This window comes from Amblyomma maculatum, chromosome 7 (assembly GCF_055883805.1).
Source record: "Amblyomma maculatum isolate TAMU_Amacu chromosome 7, ASM5588380v1, whole genome shotgun sequence".
Classification (NCBI taxonomy): domain Eukaryota; kingdom Metazoa; phylum Arthropoda; class Arachnida; order Ixodida; family Ixodidae; genus Amblyomma; species Amblyomma maculatum.
Window position 1 is genome coordinate 76,471,493 of NC_139350.1, and position 18,475 is coordinate 76,489,967.

Consider the following 18,475-nt stretch of genomic DNA (forward strand, 5'->3'; position numbering starts at 1 on the left):
AGCGAGCGCAGCTGCTGGGATATATCTACACTCCTCTTCCTCTCTGCAGCGAGTGCAGAGGCAACACAGCTGTGGAACAGTGCTCTCTCCGCATCAGCGAGCGCAGCTGCTGGGATACTTCTACCCTCCTCGTCCTCTCTGCAGCGAGTGCAGAGGCGAAACACCCGTGGAACAGTGCTCTCTAGCGCCAACGAGCACATCTGCTGGATTGCATCTACCCTCCTCTTCCTCTCTGCAGCGTGTGCAGAGGCAAAACACCTGTGAAACATTGCTCTCTCCGCGCCAGCGAGTGCATCTGCTGGGATACATATACCCTCCTCTTCCTCTCTGCAGCAAGTGCAGAGGCGAAACACCGTGGAACAATGCTCTCTCCGCGCCAGCGAGCACATCTGCTGGGATACATCTACCCTCATCCTCCTCTCTGCAGGGAGGGCAGAGACGAAACACCGGTGGAACAGTGCTCTCTCCGCGCCAGCGAGCGCATCTGATGGGATACATCTACCTTCATCCTCCTCTCTGCAGCGTGTGCAGAAGTGAAACACCAGTAAAACAGTGCTCTCTGCGCCAGCAAGTGCATCTGCTTGATTACACTTACCCTCCTCGTTCTCTCTGTAGCGCGTGCAGAGGCGAAACACCTCTGAAACATTGCTCTCTCCGCGCCAGCGAGCGTATCTGCAGGGATACATTCACCCTCCTCTTCCTCTCTGGAGCGAGTGCAGAGGCGAAACACCCGTGCAACAGTGCTCTCTCCGCGCCAGCGAGCACATCTGCTTGTACACATCTACTCTCTTCTTCCTCTCTGCAGCGTGTGCAGAGGCAACACACCCGAGGAACAGTGCTCTCTCCGCGCCAGCGAGCGCATCTTCTGGGTTACATTTACCCTCCTGTACCTCTCTTCAGCGCGTGCAGAGGCGAAACACCCGTGGAACAGTGCTCTTTTCGCGCCAGCAAGCGCAGCTGCTGGGATATATCTACCCTCCTCTTCCTCTCTGCAGCGAGTGAAGAGGCAACACACCCGTGGAACAGTGCTCTATCCGCGCCGGCGAGCGCATCTTCTGGGTTACATTTACCCAACTCTCCCTCTCTGTAGCAAGTGCAGAGGCTAAACACCTGTGGAACAGTGCTCTCTCCGCGCATGCGAGCGCATCTGCTGGGATACTTCTACCCTCCTCTTCCTCTGCAGCGAGTGCAGAGCCGAAACACCCGTGCACAGTGCTCTCTCCGCACAAGCGAGCGCAGCTGCTGGGATACATCTAACCTTCTCTTCCTCCCTGCTGCGAGTGCAGAGGCGACATACCCGTTGAACAGTGCACTCTCCGCGCCAACGAGCACATCTGCTGGGATACATCTATCCTCCTCTTCCTCTCTGCAGCGTGTGCAGAGGCGAAACACCAGTAAAAGAGTGCTCTCTGCGCCAGCAAGTGCATCTGCTTGATTACACTTACCCTCCTCGTTCTCTCTGTAGTGCGTGCAGAGGCGAAACACCCGTGGAACAGTGCTCTCTCCGCGCCAGCGAGCGCATCTGCTGGCATACATCTATCCTCCTCTTCCTCTGCAGCGAGTGCAGAGCCGAAACACCCATGGAACAGTGCTCTCTCCACACCAGCGAGCGCATCTGCTTGTATATATCTACCCTCCTCTTCCTCTTCTTCCTCTCTGCAGCGTGTAAAGATGCGAAACACCTCTGAAACATTGCTCTCTCCACACCAGCGAGCGCATCTGCTTGGTTACATTTACCCTCACCTTCCTCTCTGCAGCGAGTGCAGAGGCGACACACCCGAGGAACAGTGCTCTCTTCGCGCCAGCGAGCGCATCTGCTTGGATACATTTACCCTCCTCTACCTCTCTGCAGCGCGTGCAGAGACGAAACACCCATGAAACAGTGCTCTCTCCGCACCAGCGAGCGCATCTGCTGGGTTACATCTACCCTCATCCTCCTCTCTGCAGGGAGTGCAGAGGCGAAACACCCATGGAACAGTGCTCTCTCCGCGCCAGCGAGCGCATCTGCTGGGATACATCTACCCTCCTCTTCCTCTCTGCGGCGAGTGCAGAGGCGAGACACCTGCGGAACAGGGCTCTCTCTGCTCCAGCGAGCGCAGCTGCTGGGATATATCTACATTCCTCTTCCGCTCTGCAGTGAGTGCAGAGGCACCACACCCGTGAAACAGTGCTCTCTCCGCGCCAGCGAACGCAGCTGCTGGGATACATCTACCCTCCTTTTCTTCTCTGCAGCGAGTGCAGAGGCGAAACACCCGTGGAACAGTGCTCTCTCCGCGCCAATGAGCACATGTGCTGGATTACATCTATCCTCCTCTTCCTCTCTGCAGCAAGTGCAGAGGCGAAACACCCTTGGAACAATGCTCTCTCCGCGCCAGCGAGCGCATCTGTTGATACATCTATCCTCATCCTCCTCTCTGCAAGGAGTGCGGAGGCGAAACACCTGTGGAACAGGGCTCTCTCCGCGCCAGCGAGCGCATCTGCTTGTATATATCTACCCTCCTCTTTCTCTCTGCAGCGTGCGCAGAGGTGAAACACTTGTGGAACTTTGCTCTCTCCGCGCCAGCGAGCGCATATGCTTCGTTACATTTACCCTCCTCTTCCTCTCTGTAGCGAGTGCAGAGACGAAACACCCATGGAACAGTGCTCCCTCCGCTCCAGCGAGCGCATCTGCTGGGATACATTTACCCTCCCCTTCCTCTCTGCAGCAAGTGCAGAGGCGAAACACCCGTGGAACAGTGCTCTCTTCGTGCCAGCGAGCGCATCTGCTGAGATACATCTACCCTCCTCTTCCTCTCTGTAGTTAGTGCACAGGCGAAACACCTGTAGAACAGTGCTCTCTGCGCCAGCGAGCTCTTCTAATCGGATACATCTACTCTCCTCTTCCTCTCTGCAGCGCGTGCAGAGGCGAAACATCCGTGGAACAGTGCTCTCTCCGCGCCAGCGAGCGCATCTGATTGTATACATCTACTCTCCTCGTTCTCTTTTTGGCGCGTGCAGAGGTGAAACACCCGTGGAACAGTGCTCTCTCCGCGCCAGCGAGCGCAGCTGCTGGGATATATCTACCCTCCTCTTCCTCTCTGCAGCGAGTGAAGAGGCAACACACCCATGGCACAGTCCTCTATCCGCGCCATTGAGCGCATCTTCTGGGTTACATTTACCCAACTCTCCCTCTCTGTAGCAAGTGCAGAGGCTAAACACCTGTGGAACAGTGCTCTCTCCGCGCATGCGAGCGCATCTGCTGGGATACATCTACCCTCCTCTTTCTTCCTCTGCAGCGAGTGCAGATCCGAAACACCCGTGGAACAGTGCTCTCTCCGCACAAGCGAGCGCAGCTGCTGGCATACATATATCCTCCTCTTCCTCCCTGCTGTGAGTGCAGAGGCGACACACCCGTGGAACAGTGCTCTCTCCGTACCAACGAGCACATCTGCTCGGATACATCTACCCTCCTTTTACTTTCTGCAGCAAGTGCAGAGGCGAAACACCCATGAAACAATGCTCTCTCCGCGCCAGCGAGTGCATCTGTTGGGAAACATCTACCCTCATCCTCCTCTCTACAGGGAGTGCTTAGGCGAAACACCTGTGGAACAGTGCTCTCTCCACACCAGCGAGTGCATCTGCTTGTATATATCTACCCTCCTCTTCCTCCTCTTCATCTCTGCAGCGTGTAAAGATGCGAAACACCTCTGAAACATTGCTCTCTCCACGCCAGCGAGCGCATCTGCTTGGTTACATTTACCCTCAACTTCCTCTCTGCAGCGAGTGCAGAGACGAAACACCCATGGAACAGTGCTCTCTCCGCTCCAGCGAGCGCATCTGCTGGGTTACATCTACCCTCATCCTCCTCTCTGCAGGGAGTGCAGAGGCGAAACACCCATGGAACAGTGCTCTCTCCGCGCCAGCGAACAGTGCTCTCTCCGCGCCAGCGAGCGCATCTGCTGGGATACATCTACCCTCCTCTTCCTCTCTGCGGCGAGTGCAGAGGCGAGACACCTGCGGAACAGGGCTCTCTCTGCGTAGCGAGCGCAGCTGCTGGGATATATCTACATTCCTCTTCCTCTCTGCACTGAGTGCAGAGGCACCACACCCGTGAAACAGTGCTCTCTCCGCGCCAGCGAATGCAGCTGCTGGGATACATCTACCCTCCTTTTCTTCTCTGCAGCGAGTGCAGAGGCGAAACACCCTTGGAACAATGCTCTCTCCGCGCCAGCGAGCGCATCTGTTGATACATCTACCCTCATCCTCCTCTCTGCAAGGAGTGCGGAGGCGAAACACCTGTGGAACAGGGCTCTCTCCGCGCCAGCGAGCGCATCTGCTTGTATATATCTACCCTCCTCTTCCTCTTTGCAGCGTGTGCAGAGGTGAAACACTTGTGGAACTTTGCTCCCTCCGCTCCAGCGAGCGCATCTGCTGGGATACATTTACCCTCCCCTTCCTCTCTGCAGCAAGTGCAGAGGCGAAACACCCGTGGAACAGTGCTCTCTTCGCGCCAGCGAGCGCATCTGCTGGGGTACATCTACCGTCATCCTCCTCTCTGCAGGGAGTGCAGAGGCAAAACACCCGTGGAACAGTGCTCTCTCCGCGCCAGCGAGCGCAGCTGCTGGGATATATCTACACTCCTCTTCCTCTCTGCAGCGAGTGCAGAGGCAACACAGCTGTGGAACAGTGCTCTCTCCGCATCAGCGAGCGCAGCTGCTGGGATACTTCTACCCTCCTCGTCCTCTGCAGCGAGTGCAGAGGCGAAACACCCGTGGAACAATGCTCTCTAGCGCCAACGAGCACATCTGCTGGATTGCATCTACCCTCCACTTCCTCTCTGCAGCGTGTGCACAGGCAAAACACCTGTGAAACATTGCTCTCTCCGCGCCAGCGAGTGCATCTGCTGGGATACATATACCCTCCTCTTCCTCTCTGCAGCAAGTGCAGAGGCGAAACACCGTGGAACAATGCTCTCTCCGCGCCAGCGAGCACATCTGCTGGGATACATCTACCCTCCTCTTCCTCTCTGCAGCGTGTGCAGAGGCGAAACACCAGTAAAACAATGCTCTCTGCGCCAGCAAGTGCATCTGCTTGATTACACTTACCCTCCTCGTTCTCTCTGTAGCGCGTGCAGAGGCGAAACACCTCTGAAACATTGATCTCTCCGCACCAGCGAGCGTATCTGCAGGGATACATTCACCCTCCTCTTCCTCTTTGGAGCGAGTGCAGAGGCGAAACACCCGTGCAACAGTGCTCTCTCCGCGCCAGCGAGCACATCTGCTTGTACACATCTACCCTCTTCTTCCTCTCTGCAGCGTGTGCAGAGGCAACACACCCGAGGAACAGTGCTCTCTCCGCGCCAGCGAGCGCATCTTCTGGGTTACATTTACCCTCCTGTACCTCTCTGCAGCGCGTGCAGAGGCGAAACACCCGTGGAACAGTGCTCTCTTCGCGCCAGCAAGCGCAGCTGCTGGGATATATCTACCCTCCTCTTCCTCTCTGCAGCGAGTGAAGAGGCAACACACCCGTGGAACAGTGCTCTATCCGCGCCGGCGAGCGCATCTTCTGGGTTACATTTACCCAACTCTCCCTCTCTGTAGCAAGTGCAGAGGCTAAACACCTGTGGAACAGTGCTCTCTCCGCGCATGCGAGCGCATCTGCTGGGATACTTCTACCCTCCTCTTCCTCTGCAGCGAGTGCAGAGCCGAAACACCCGTGCACAGTGCTCTCTCCGCACAAGCGAGCGCAGCTGCTGGGATACATCTAACCTTCTCTTCCTCCCTGCTGCGAGTGCAGAGGTGACATACCCGTTGAACAGTGCACTCTCCGCGCCAACGAGCACATCTGCTGGGATACATCTATCCTCCTCTTCCTCTCTGCAGCGTGTGCAGAGGCGAAACACCAGTAAAAGAGTGCTCTCTGCGCCAGCAAGTGCATCTGCTTGATTACACTTACCCTCCTCGTTCTCTCTGTAGTGCGTGCAGAGGCGAAACACCCGTGGAACAGTGCTCTCTCCGCGCCAGCGAGCGCATCTGCTGGCATACATCTATCCTCCTCTTCCTCTGCAGCGAGTGCAGAGCCGAAACACCCATGGAACAGTGCTCTCTCCGCGCAAGCGAGCACAGCTGCTGGGATATACCTACCCTCCTCTTTCTCTCTGCAGCGAGTGCAGAGGCTACACACCCGTGGAACAATGCTCTCTACGCGCCAGCGAGCGCATCTGTTGGGATACATCTACCCTCATCCTCCTCTCTGCAGGGAGTGCAGAGGCGAAACACCCATGGAACAGTGCTCTCTCCGCGCCAGCGAGCGCATCTGCTGGGATACATCTACCCTCCTCTTCCTCTCTGCGGCGAGTGCAGAGGCGAGACACCTGCGGAACAGGGCTCTCTCTGCTCCAGCGAGCGCAGCTGCTGGGATATATCTACATTCCTCTTCCTCTCTGCAGTGAGTGCAGAGGCACCATACCCGTGAAACAGTGCTCTCTCCGCGCCAGCGAACGCAGCTGCTGGGATACATCTACCCTCCTTTTCTTCTCTGCAGCGAGTGCAGAGGCGAAACACCCGTGGAACAGTGCTCTCTCCGCGCCAATGAGCACATGTGCTGGATTACATCTATCCTCCTCTTCCTCTCTGCAGCAAGTGCAGAGGCGAAACACCCTTGGAACAATGCTCTCTCCGCGCCAGCGAGCGCATCTGTTGATACATCTATCCTCATCCTCCTCTCTGCAAGGAGTGCGGAGGCGAAACACCTGTGGAACAGGGCTCTCTCCGCGCCAGCGAGCGCATCTGCTTGTATATATCTACCCTCCTCTTCCTCTTTGCAGCGTGTGCAGAGGTGAAACACTTGTGGAACTTTGCTCCCTCCGCTCCAGCGAGCGCATCTGCTGGGATACATTTACCCTCCCCTTCCTCTCTGCAGCAAGTGCAGAGGCGAAACACCCGTGGAACAGTGCTCTCTTCGCGCCAGCGAGCGCATCTGCTGAGATACATCTACCCTCCTCTTCCTCTCTGTAGTTAGTGCAGAGGCGAAACACCCGTGGAACAGTGCTCTCTGCGCCAGCAAGCTCTTCTAATCGGATACATCTACTCTCCTCTTCCTCTCTGCAGCGCGTGCAGAGGCGAAACATCCGTGGAACAGTGCTCTCTCCGCGCCAGCGAGCGCATCTGATGGTATACATCTACCCTCCTCGTTCTCTTTTTAGCGCGTGCAGAGGCGAAACACCCGTGGAACAGTGCTCTCTCCGCGCCAGCGAGCGCAGCTGCTAGGATATATCTACCCTCCTCTTCCTCTCTGCAGCGAGTGAAGAGGCAACACACCCATGGCACAGTCCTCTATCCGCGCCATTGAGCACATCTTCTGGGTTACATTTACCCAACTCTCCCTCTCTGTAGCAAGTGCAGAGGCTAAACACCTGTGGAACAGTGCTCTCTCCGCGCATGCGAGCGCATCTGCTGGGATACATCTACCCTCCTCTTTCTTCCTCTGCAGCGAGTGCAGATCCGAAACACCCGTGGAACAGTGCTCTCTCCGCACAAGCGAGCGCAGCTGCTGGCATACATATATCCTCCTCTTCCTCCCTGCTGCGAGTGCAGAGGCGACACACCCGTGGAACAATGCTCTCTCCGTGCCAACGAGCACATCTGCTCGGATACATCTAACCTCATCCTCCTCTCTACAGGGAGTGCAGAGGCGAAACACCTGTGGAACAGTGCTCTTCCGCGCCAGCGAGCGCATCTGCTTGTATATATCTACCCTCCTCTTCCTCTCTGCAGCGTGTGCAGAGGCAAAACACCTGTGAAACATTGCTCTCTCCGCGCCAGCGAGCGCATCTGCTGGGGTACATCTACCCTCATCCTCCTCTCTGCAGGGAGGGCAGAGACGAAACACCCGTGGAACAGTGCTCTCTCCGCGCCAGCGAGCGCATCTGATGGGATACATCTACCTTCATCCTCCTCTCTGCAGGGAGGGCAGAGACGAAACACCCGTGGAACAGTGCTCTCTCCGCGCCAGCGAGCGCATCTGATGGTATACATCTACCCTCCTCTTCCTCTCTGCAGCGTGTGCAGAGGCGAAACACCAGTAAAACAGTGCTCTCTGCGCCTGCAAGTGCATCTGCTTGATTACACTTATCCTCCTCGTTCTCTCTGTAGCGCGTGCAGAGGCGAAACACCTCTGAAACATTGCTCTCTCCGCGCCAGCGAGAGTATCTGCAGGGATACATTCACCCTCCTCTTCCTCTCTGGAGCGAGTGCAGAGGCGAAACACCCGTGCAACAGTGCTCTCTCCGCGCCAGCGAGCACATCTGCTTGTACACATCTACCCTCTTCTTCCTCTCTGCAGCGTGTGCAGAGGCAACACACCCGAGGAACAGTGCTCTCTCCGCGCCAGCGAGCGCATCTTCTGGGTTACATTTACCCTCCTGTAACTCTCTGCAGCGCGTTCAGAGGCGAAACACCCGTGGAACAGTGCTCTCTTCGCGCCAGCAAGCGCAGCTGCTGGGATATATCTACCCTCCTCTTCCTCTCTGCAGCGAGTGAAGAGGCAACACACCCGTGGAACAGTGCTCTATCCGCGCCGGCGAGCGCATCTTCTGGGTTACATTTACCCAACTCTCCCTCTCTGTAGCAAGTGCAGAGGCTAAACACCTGTGGAACAGTGCTCTCTCCACGCATGCGAGCGCATCTGCTGGGATACTTCTACCCTCCTCTTCCTCTGCAGCGAGTGCAGAGCCGAAACACCCGTGCACAGTGCTCTCTCCGCACAAGCGAGCGCAGCTGCTGGGATACATCTAACCTTCTCTTCCTCCCTGCTGCGAGTGCAGAGGCGACATACCCGTTGAACAGTGCACTCTCCGCGCCAACGAGCACATCTGCTGGGATACATCTATCCTCCTCTTCCTCTCTGCAGCGTGTGCAGAGGCGAAACACCAGTAAAAGAGTGCTCTCTGCGCCAGCAAGTGCATCTGCTTGATTACACTTACCCTCCTCGTTCTCTCTGTAGTGCGTGCAGAGGCGAAACACCCGTGGAACAGTGCTCTCTCCGCGCCAGCGAGCGCATCTGCTGGCATACATCTATCCTCCTCTTCCTCTGCAGCGAGTGCAGAGCCGAAACACCCATGGAACAGTGCTCTCTCTGCGCAAGCGAGCACAGCTGCTGGGATATACCTACCCTCCTCTTTCTCTCTGCAGCGAGTGCAGAGGCTACACACCCGTGGAACAATGCTCTCTACGCGCCAGCGAGCGCATCTGTTGGGATACATCTACCCTCATCCTCCTCTCTACAGGGAGTGCTTAGGCGAAACACCTGTGGAACAGTGCTCTCTCCACACCAGCGAGCGCATCTGCTTGTATATATCTACCCTCCTCTTCCTCTTCTTCCTCTCTGCAGCGTGTAAAGATGCGAATCACCTCTGAAACATTGCTCTCTCCACGCCAGCGAGCGCATCTGCTTGGTTACATTTACCCTCAACTTCCTCTCGGCAGCTAGTGCAGAGGCGACACACCCGAGGAACAGTGCTCTCTTCGCGCCAGCGAGCGCATCTCCTTGGATACATTTACCCTCCTCTACCTCTCTGCAGCGCGTGCAGAGACGAAACACCCATGGAACAGTGCTCTCTCCGCACCAGCGAGCGCATCTGCTGGGTTACATCTACCCTCATCCTCCTCTCTGCAGGGAGTGCAGAGGCGAAACACCCATGGAACAGTGCTCTCTCCGCGCCAGCGAGCGCATCAGCTGGGATACATCTACCCTCCTCTTCCTCTCTGCGGCGAGTGCAGAGGCGAGACACCTGCGGAACAGGGCTCTCTCTGCTCCAGCGAGCGCAGCTGCTGGGATATATCTACATTCCTCTTCCTCTCTGCAGTGAGTGCAGAGGCACCACACCCGTGAAACAGTGCTCTCTCCGCGCCAGCGAACGCAGCTGCTGGGATACATCTACCCTCCTTTTCTTCTCTGCAGCGAGTGCAGAGGCGAAACACCCGTGGAACAGTGCTCTCTCCGCGCCAATGAGCACATGTGCTGGATTACATCTATCCTCCTCTTCCTCTCTGCAGCAAGTGCAGAGGCGAAACACCCTTGGAACAATGCTCTCTCCGCGCCAGCGAGCGCATCTGTTGATACATCTATCCTCATCCTCCTCTCTGCAAGGAGTGCGGAGGCGAAACACCTGTGCAACAGGGCTCTCTCCACGCCAGCGAGCGCATCTGCTTGTATATATCTACCCTCCTCTTTCTCTCTGCAGCGTATGCAGAGGTGAAACACTTGTGGAACTTTGCTCTCTCCGCGCCAGCGAGCGCATATGCTTGGTTACATTTACCCTCCTCTTCCTCTCTGTAGCGAGTGCAGAGACGAAACACCCATGGAACAGTGCTCCCTCCGCTCCAGCGAGCGCATCTGCTGGGATACATTTACCCTCCCCTTCCTCTCTGCAGCAAGTGCAGAGGCGAAACACCCGTGGAACAGTGCTCTCTTCGCGCCAGCGAGCGCATCTGCTGAGATACATCTACCCTCCTCTTCCTCTCTGTAGTTAGTGCACAGGCGAAACACCTGTAGAACAGTGCTCTCTGCGCCAGCGAGCTCTTCTAATCGGATACATCTACTCACCTCTTCCTCTCTGCAGCGCGTGCAGAGGCGAAACATCCGTGGAACAGTGCTCTCTCCGCGCCAGCGAGCGCATCTGATGGTATACATCTACCCTCCTCGTTCTCTTTTTAGCGCGTGCAGAGGTGAAACACCCGTGGAACAGTGCTCTCTCCGCGCCAGCGAGCGCAGCTGCTGGGATATATCTACCCTCCTCTTCCTCTCTGCAGCGAGTGAAGAGGCAACACACCCATGGCACAGTCCTCTATCCGCGCCATTGAGCGCATCTTCTGGGTTACATTTACCCAACTCTCCCTCTCTGTAGCAAGTGCAGAGGCTAAACACCTGTGGAACAGTGCTCTCTCCGCGCATGCGAGCGCATCTGCTGGGATACATCTACCCTCCTCTTTCTTCCTCTGCAGCGAGTGCAGATCCGAAACACCCGTGGAACAGTGCTCTCTCCGCACAAGCGAGCGCAGCTGCTGGCATACATATATCCTCCTCTTCCTCCCTGCTGCGAGTGCAGAGGAGACACACCCGTGGAACAGTGCTCTCTCCGTGCCAACGAGCACATCTGCTCGGATACATCTACCCTCCTTTTACTCTCTGCAGCAAGTGCAGAGGCGAAACACCCATGAAACAATGCTCTCTCCGCGCCAGCGAGCGCATCTGTTGGGATACATCTAACCTCATCCTCCTCTCTACTGGGAGTGCAGAGGCGAAACACCTGTGGAACAGTGCTCTTCCGCGCCAGCGAGCGCATCTGCTTGTATATATCTACCCTCCTCTTCCTCTCTGCAGCGTGTGCAGAGGCAAAACACCTGTGAAACATTGCTCTCTCCGCGCCAGCGAGCGCATCTGCTGGGGTACATCTACCGTCATCCTCCTCTCTGCAGGGAGTGCAGAGGCAAAACACCCGTGGAACAGTGCTCTCTCCGCGCCAGCGAGCACAGCTGCTGGGATACTTCTACCCTCCTCGTCCTCTCTGCAGCGAGTGCAGAGGCGAAACACCCGTGGAACAGTGCTCTCTCGCGCCAACGACCACATCTGCTGGATTGCATCTATCCTCCTCTTCCTCTCTGCAGCAAGTGCAGAGGTGAAACACCCTTGGAACAATGCTCTCTCCGCGCCAGCGAGCGCATCGGCTTGTTTATATCTACCCTCCTCTTCCTCTCTGCAGCATGTGCAGAGGCGAAACACCTCTAAAACATTGCTCTCTCCGCGCCAGCGAGCGCATCTGCTGGGATACATATACCCTCCTCTTCCTCTCTGCAGCAAGTGCAGAGGCGAAACACCGTGGAACAATGCTCTCTCCGCGCCAGCGAGCACATCTGCTGGGATACATCTACCCTCATCCTCCTCTCTGCAGGGAGGGCATAGACGAAACACCCGTGGAACAGTGCTCTCTCCGTGCCAGCGAGCGCATCTGATGGTATACATCTACCCTCCTCTTCCTCTCTGCAGCGTGTGCAGAGGCGAAACACCAGTAAAACAGTGCTCTCTGCGCCAGCAAGTGCATCTGCTTGATTACACTTACCCTCCTCGTTCTCTCTGTAGCGCGTGCAGAGGCGAAACACCTCTGAAACATTGCTCTCTCCGCGCCAGCGAGCGCATCTGCAGGGATACATTCACCCTCCTCTTCCTCTCTGGAGCGAGTGCAGAGGCGAAACACCCGTGAAACAGTGCTCTCTCCGCGCCAGCGAGCACATCTGCTTGTACACATCTACCCTCCTCTTCCTCTCTGCAGCGTGTGCAGAGGCAACACACCCGAGAAACAGTGCTCTCTTCGCGCCAGCAAGCGCAGCTGCTGGGATATATCTACCCTCCTCTTCCTCTCTGCAGCGAGTGAAGAGGCAACACACCCGTGGAACAGTGCTCTATCCGCGCCGGCGAGCGCATCTTCTGGGTTACAGTTACCCAACTCTCCCTCTCTATAGCAAGTGCAGAAGCTAAACACCTGTGGAACAGTGCTCTCTCCGCGCATGCGAGCGCATCTGCTGGGATACTTCTACCCTCCTCTTCCTCTGCAGCGAGTGCAGAGCCGAAACACCCGTGCACAGTGCTCTCTTCGCGCCAGCGAGCGCATCTGCTTGGATACATTTACCCTCCTCTACCTCTCTGCAGCGCGTGCAGAGACGAAACACCCATGGAACAGTGCTCTCTCCGCACCAGCGAGCGCATCTGCTGGGTTACATCTACCCTCATCCTCCTCTCTGCAGGGAGTGCAGAGGCGAAACACCCATGGAACAGTGCTCTCTCCGCGCCAGCGAACGCATCTGCTGGGATACATCTACCCTCCTCTTCCTCTCTGCGGCGAGTGCAGAGGCGAGACACCTGCGGAACAGGGCTCTCTCTGCTCCAGCGAGCGCAGCTGCTGGGATATATCTACATTCCTCTTCCTCTCTGCAGTGAGTGCAGAGGCACCACACCCGTGAAACAGTGCTCTCTCCGCGCCAGCGAACGCAGCTGCTGGGATACATCTACCCTCCTTTTCTTCTCTGCAGCGAGTGCAGAGGCGAAACACCCGTGGAACAGTGCTCTCTCCGCGCCAATGAGCACATGTGCTGGATTACATCTATCCTCCTCTTCCTCTCTGCAGCAAGTGCAGAGGCGAAACACCCTTGGAACAATGCTCTCTCCGCGCCAGCGAGCGCATCTGTTGATACATCTATCCTCCTCTTCCTCTCTGTAGTTAGTGCACAGGCGAAACACCTGTAGAACAGTGCTCTCTGCGCCAGCGAGCTGTTCTAATCGGATACATCTACTCTCCTCTTCCTCTCTGCAGCGCGTGCAGAGGCGAAACATCCGTGGAACAGTGCTCTCTCCGTTCCAGCGAGCGCATCTGATGGTATACATCTACCCTCCTCGTTCTCTTTTTAGCGCGTGCAGAGGTGAAACACCCGTGGAACAGTGCTCTCTCCGCGCCAGCGAGCGCAGCTGCTGGGATATATCTACCCTCCTCTTCCTCTCTGCAGCGAGTGAAGAGGCAACACACCCATGGCACAGTCCTCTATCCGCGCCATTGAGCGCATCTTCTGGGTTACATTTACCCAACTCTCCCTCTCTGTAGCAAGTGCAGAGGCTAAACACCTGTGGAACAGTGCTCTCTCCGCGCATGCGAGCACATCTGTTGGGAAACATCTACCCTCATCCTCCTCTCTACAGGGAGTGCTTAGGCGAAACACCTGTGGAACAGAGCTCTCTCCATACCAGCGAGTGCATCTGCTTGTATATATCTACCCTCCTCTTCCTCCTCTTCCTCTCTGCAGCGTGTAAAGATGCGAAACACCTCTGAAACATTGCTCTCTCCACGCCAGCGAGCGCATCTGCTTGGTTACATTTACCCTCAACTTCCTCTCTGCAGCGAGTGCAGAGATGAAACACCCATGGAACAGTGCTCTCTCCGCTCCAGCGAGCGCATCTGCTGGGTTACATCTACCCTCATCCTCCTCTCTGCAGGGAGTGCAGAGGCGAAACACCCATGGAACAGTGCTCTCTCCGCGCCAGCGAACAGTGCTCTCTCCGCGCCAGCGAGCGCATCTGCTGGGATACATCTACCCTCCTCTTCCTATCTGCGGCGAGTGCAGAGGCGAGACACCTGCGGAACAGGGCTCTCTCTGCGTAGCGAGCGCAGCTGCTGGGATATATCTACATTCCTCTTCCTCTCTGCACTGAGTGCAGAGGCACCACACCCGTGAAACAGTGCTCTCTCCGCGCCAGCGAATGCAGCTGCTGGAATACATCTACCCTCCTTTTCTTCTCTGCAGCGAGTGCAGAGGCGAAACACCCTTGGAACAATGCTCTCTCCGCGCCAGCGAGCGCATCTGTTGATACATCTACCCTCATCCTCCTCTCTGCAAGGAGTGCGGAGGCGAAACACCTGTGGAACAGGGCTCTCTCCGCGCCAGCGAGCGCATCTGCTTGTATATATCTACCCTCCTCTTCCTCTTTGCAGCGTGTGCAGAGGTGAAACACTTGTGGAACTTTGCTCCCTCCGCTCCAGCGAGCGCATCTGCTGGGGTACATCTACCGTCATCCTCCTCTCTGCAGGGAGTGCAGAGGCAAAACACCCGTGGAACAGTGCTCTCTCCGCGCCAGCGAGCGCAGCTGCTGGGATATATCTACACTCCTCTTCCTCTCTGCAGCGAGTGCAGAGGCAACACAGCTGTGGAACAGTGCTCTCTCCGCATCAGCGAGCGCAGCTGCTGGGATACTTCTACCCTCCTCGTCCTCTGCAGCGAGTGCAGAGGCGAAACACCCGTGGAACAATGCTCTCTAGCGCCAACGAGCACATCTGCTGGATTGCATCTACCCTCCACTTCCTCTCTGCAGCGTGTGCAGAGGCAAAACACCTGTGAAACATTGCTCTCTCCGCGCCAGCGAGTGCATCTGCTGGGATACATATACCCTCCTCTTCCTCTCTGCAGCAAGTGCAGAGGCGAAACACCGTGGAACAATGCTCTCTCCGCGCCAGCGAGCACATCTGCTGGGATACATCTACCCTCATCCTCCTCTCTGCAGGGAGGGCAGAGACGAAACACCCGTGGAACAGTGCTCTCTCCGCGCCAGCGAGCGCATCTGATGGGATACATCTACCTTCATCCTCCTCTCTGCAGGGAGGGCAAAGACGAAACACCCGTGGAACAGTGCTCTCTCCGCGCCAGCGAGCGCATCTGATGGTATACATCTACCCTCCTCTTCCTCTCTGCAGCGTGTGCAGAGGCGAAACACCAGTAAAACAATGCTCTCTGCGCCAGCAAGTGCATCTGCTTGATTACACTTACCCTCCTCGTTCTCTCTGTAGCGCGTGCAGAGGCGAAACACCTCTGAAACATTGATCTCTCCACACCAGCGAGCGTATCTGCACGGATACATTCACCCTCCTCTTCCTCTCTGGAGCGAGTGCAGAGGCGAAACACCCGTGCAACAGTGCTCTCTCCACGCCAGCGAGCACATCTGCTTGTACACATCTACCCTCTTCTTCCTCTCTGCAGCGTGTGCAGAGGCAACACACCCGAGGAACAGTGCTCTCTCCGCGCCAGCGAGCGCATCTTCTGGGTTACATTTACCCTCCTGTACCGCTCTGCAGCGCGTGCAGAGGCGAAACACCCGTGGAACAGTGCTCTCTTCGCGCCAGCAAGCGCAGCTGCTGGGATATATCTACCCTCCTCTTCCTCTCTGCAGCGAGTGAAGAGGCAACACACCCGTGGAACAGTGCTCTATCCGCGCCGGCGAGCGCATCTTCTGGGTTACATTTACCCAACTCTCCCTCTCTGTAGCAAGTGCAGAGGCTAAACACCTGTGGAACAGTGCTCTCTCCGCGCATGCGAGCGCATCTGCTGGGATACTTCTACCCTACTCTTCCTCTGCAGCGAGTGCAGAGCCGAAACACCCGTGCACAGTGCTCTCTCCGCAAAAGCGAGCGCAGCTGCTGGGATACATCTAACCTTCTCTTCCTCCCTGCTGCGAGTGCAGAGGCGACATACCCGTTGAACAGTGCACTCTCCGCGCCAACGAGCACATCTGCTGGGATACATCTATCCTCCTCTTCCTCTCTGCAGCGTGTGCAGAGGCGAAACACCAGTAAAAGAGTGCTCTCTGCGCCAGCAAGTGCATCTGCTTGATTACACTTACCCTCCTCGTTCTCTCTGTAGTGCATGCAGAGGCGAAACACCCGTGGAAGAGTGCTCTCTCCGCGCCAGCGAGCGCATCTGCTGGCATACATCTATCCTCCTCTTCCTCTGCAGCGAGTGCAGAGCCGAAACACCCATGGAACAGTGCTCTCTCCGCGCAAGCGAGCACAGCTGCTGGGATATACCTACCCTCCTCTTTCTCTCTGCAGCGAGTGCAGAGGCTACACACCCGTGGAACAATGCTCTCTACGCGCCAGCGAGCGCATCTGTTGGGATACATCTACCCTCATCCTCCTCTCTGCAGGGAGTGCAGAGGCGAAACACCCATGGAACAGTGCTCTCTCCGCGCCAGCGAGCGCATCTGCTGGGATACATCTACCCTCCTCTTCCTCTCTGCGGCGAGTGCAGAGGCGAGACACCTGCGGAACAGGGCTCTCTCTGCTCCAGCGAGCGCAGCTGCTGGGATATATCTACATTCCTCTTCCTCTCTGCAGTGAGTGCAGAGGCACCACACCCGTGAAACAGTGCTCTCTCCGCGCCAATGAGCGCATCTGCTGGGATACATCTACCCTCCTTTTCTTCTCTGCAGCGAGTGCAGAGGCGAAACACCCGTGGAACAGTGCTCTCTCCGCGCCAATGAGCACATGTGCTGGATTACATCTATCCTCCTCTTCCTCTCTGCAAGGAGTGCGGAGGCGAAACACCTGTGGAACAGGGCTCTCTCCGCGCCAGCGAGCGCATCTGCTTGTATATATCTACCCTCCTCTTCCTCTTTGCAGCGTGTGCAGAGGTGAAACACTTGTGGAACTTTGCTCCCTCCGCTCCAGCGAGCGCATCTGCTGGGATACATTTACCCTCCCCTTCCTCTCTGCAGCAAGTGCAGAGGCGAAACACCCGTGGAACAGTGCTCTCTTCGCGCCAGCGAGCGCATCTGCTGAGATACATCTACCCTCCTCTTCCTCTCTGTAGTTAGTGCAGAGGCGAAACACCCGTGGAACAGTGCTCTCTGCGCCAGCAAGCTCTTCTAATCGGATACATCTACTCTCCTCTTCCTCTCTGCAGCGCGTGCAGAGGCGAAACATCCGTGGAACAGTGCTCTCTCCGCGCCAGCGAGCGCATCTGATGGTATACATCTACCCTCCTCGTTCTCTTTTTAGCGCGTGCAGAGGCGAAACACCCGTGGAACAGTGCTCTCTCCGCGCCAGCGAGCGCAGCTGCTGGGATATATCTACCCTCCTCTTCCTCTCTGCAGCGAGTGAAGATGCAACACACCCATGGCACAGTCCTCTCTCCGCGCCATTGAGCACATCTTCTGGGTTACATTTACCCAACTCTCCCTCTCTGTAGCAAGTGCAGAGGCTAAACACCTGTGGAACAGTGCTCTCTCCGCGCATGCGAGCGCATCTGCTGGGATACATCTACCCTCCTCTTTCTTCCTCTGCAGCGAGTGCAGATCCGAAACACCCGTGGAACAGTGCTTTCTCCGCACAAGCGAGCGGAGCTGCTGGCATACATATATCCTCCTCTTCCTCCCTGCTGCGAGTGCAGAGGCGACACGCCCGTGGAACAATGCTCTCTCCGTGCCAACGAGCACATCTGCTCGGATACATCTAACCTCCTCCTCCTCTCTACAGGGAGTGCAGAGGCGAAACACCTGTGGAACAGTGCTCTTCTGCGCCAGCGAGCGCATCTGCTTGTATATATCTACCCTCCTCTTCCTCTCTGCAGCGTGTGCAGAGGCAAAACACCTGTGAAACATTGCTCTCTCCGCGCCAGCGAGCGCATCTGCTGGGGTACATCTACCGTCATCCTCCTCTCTGCAGGGAGTGCAGAGGCAAAACACCCGTGGAACAGTGCTCTCTCCGCGCCAGCGAGCGCAGCTGCTGGGATATATCTACACTCCTCTTCCTCTCTGCAGCGAGTGCAGAGGCAACACAGCTGTGGAACAGTGCTCTCTCCGCATCAGCGAGCGCAGCTGCTGGGATACTTCTACCCTCCTCGTCCTCTCTGCAGCGAGTGCAGAGGCGAAACACCCGTGGAACAGTGCTCTCTAGCGCCAACGAGCACATCTGCTGGATTGCATCTACCCTCCTCTTCCTCTCTGCAGCGTGTGCAGAGGTGAAACACTTGTGGAACTTTGCTCTCTCCGCGCCAGCGAGCGCATATGCTTGGTTACATTTACCCTCCTCTTCCTCTCTGTAGCGAGTGCAGAGACGAAACACCCATGGAACAGTGCTCCCTCCGCTCCAGCGAGCGCATCTGCTGGGATACATTTACCCTCC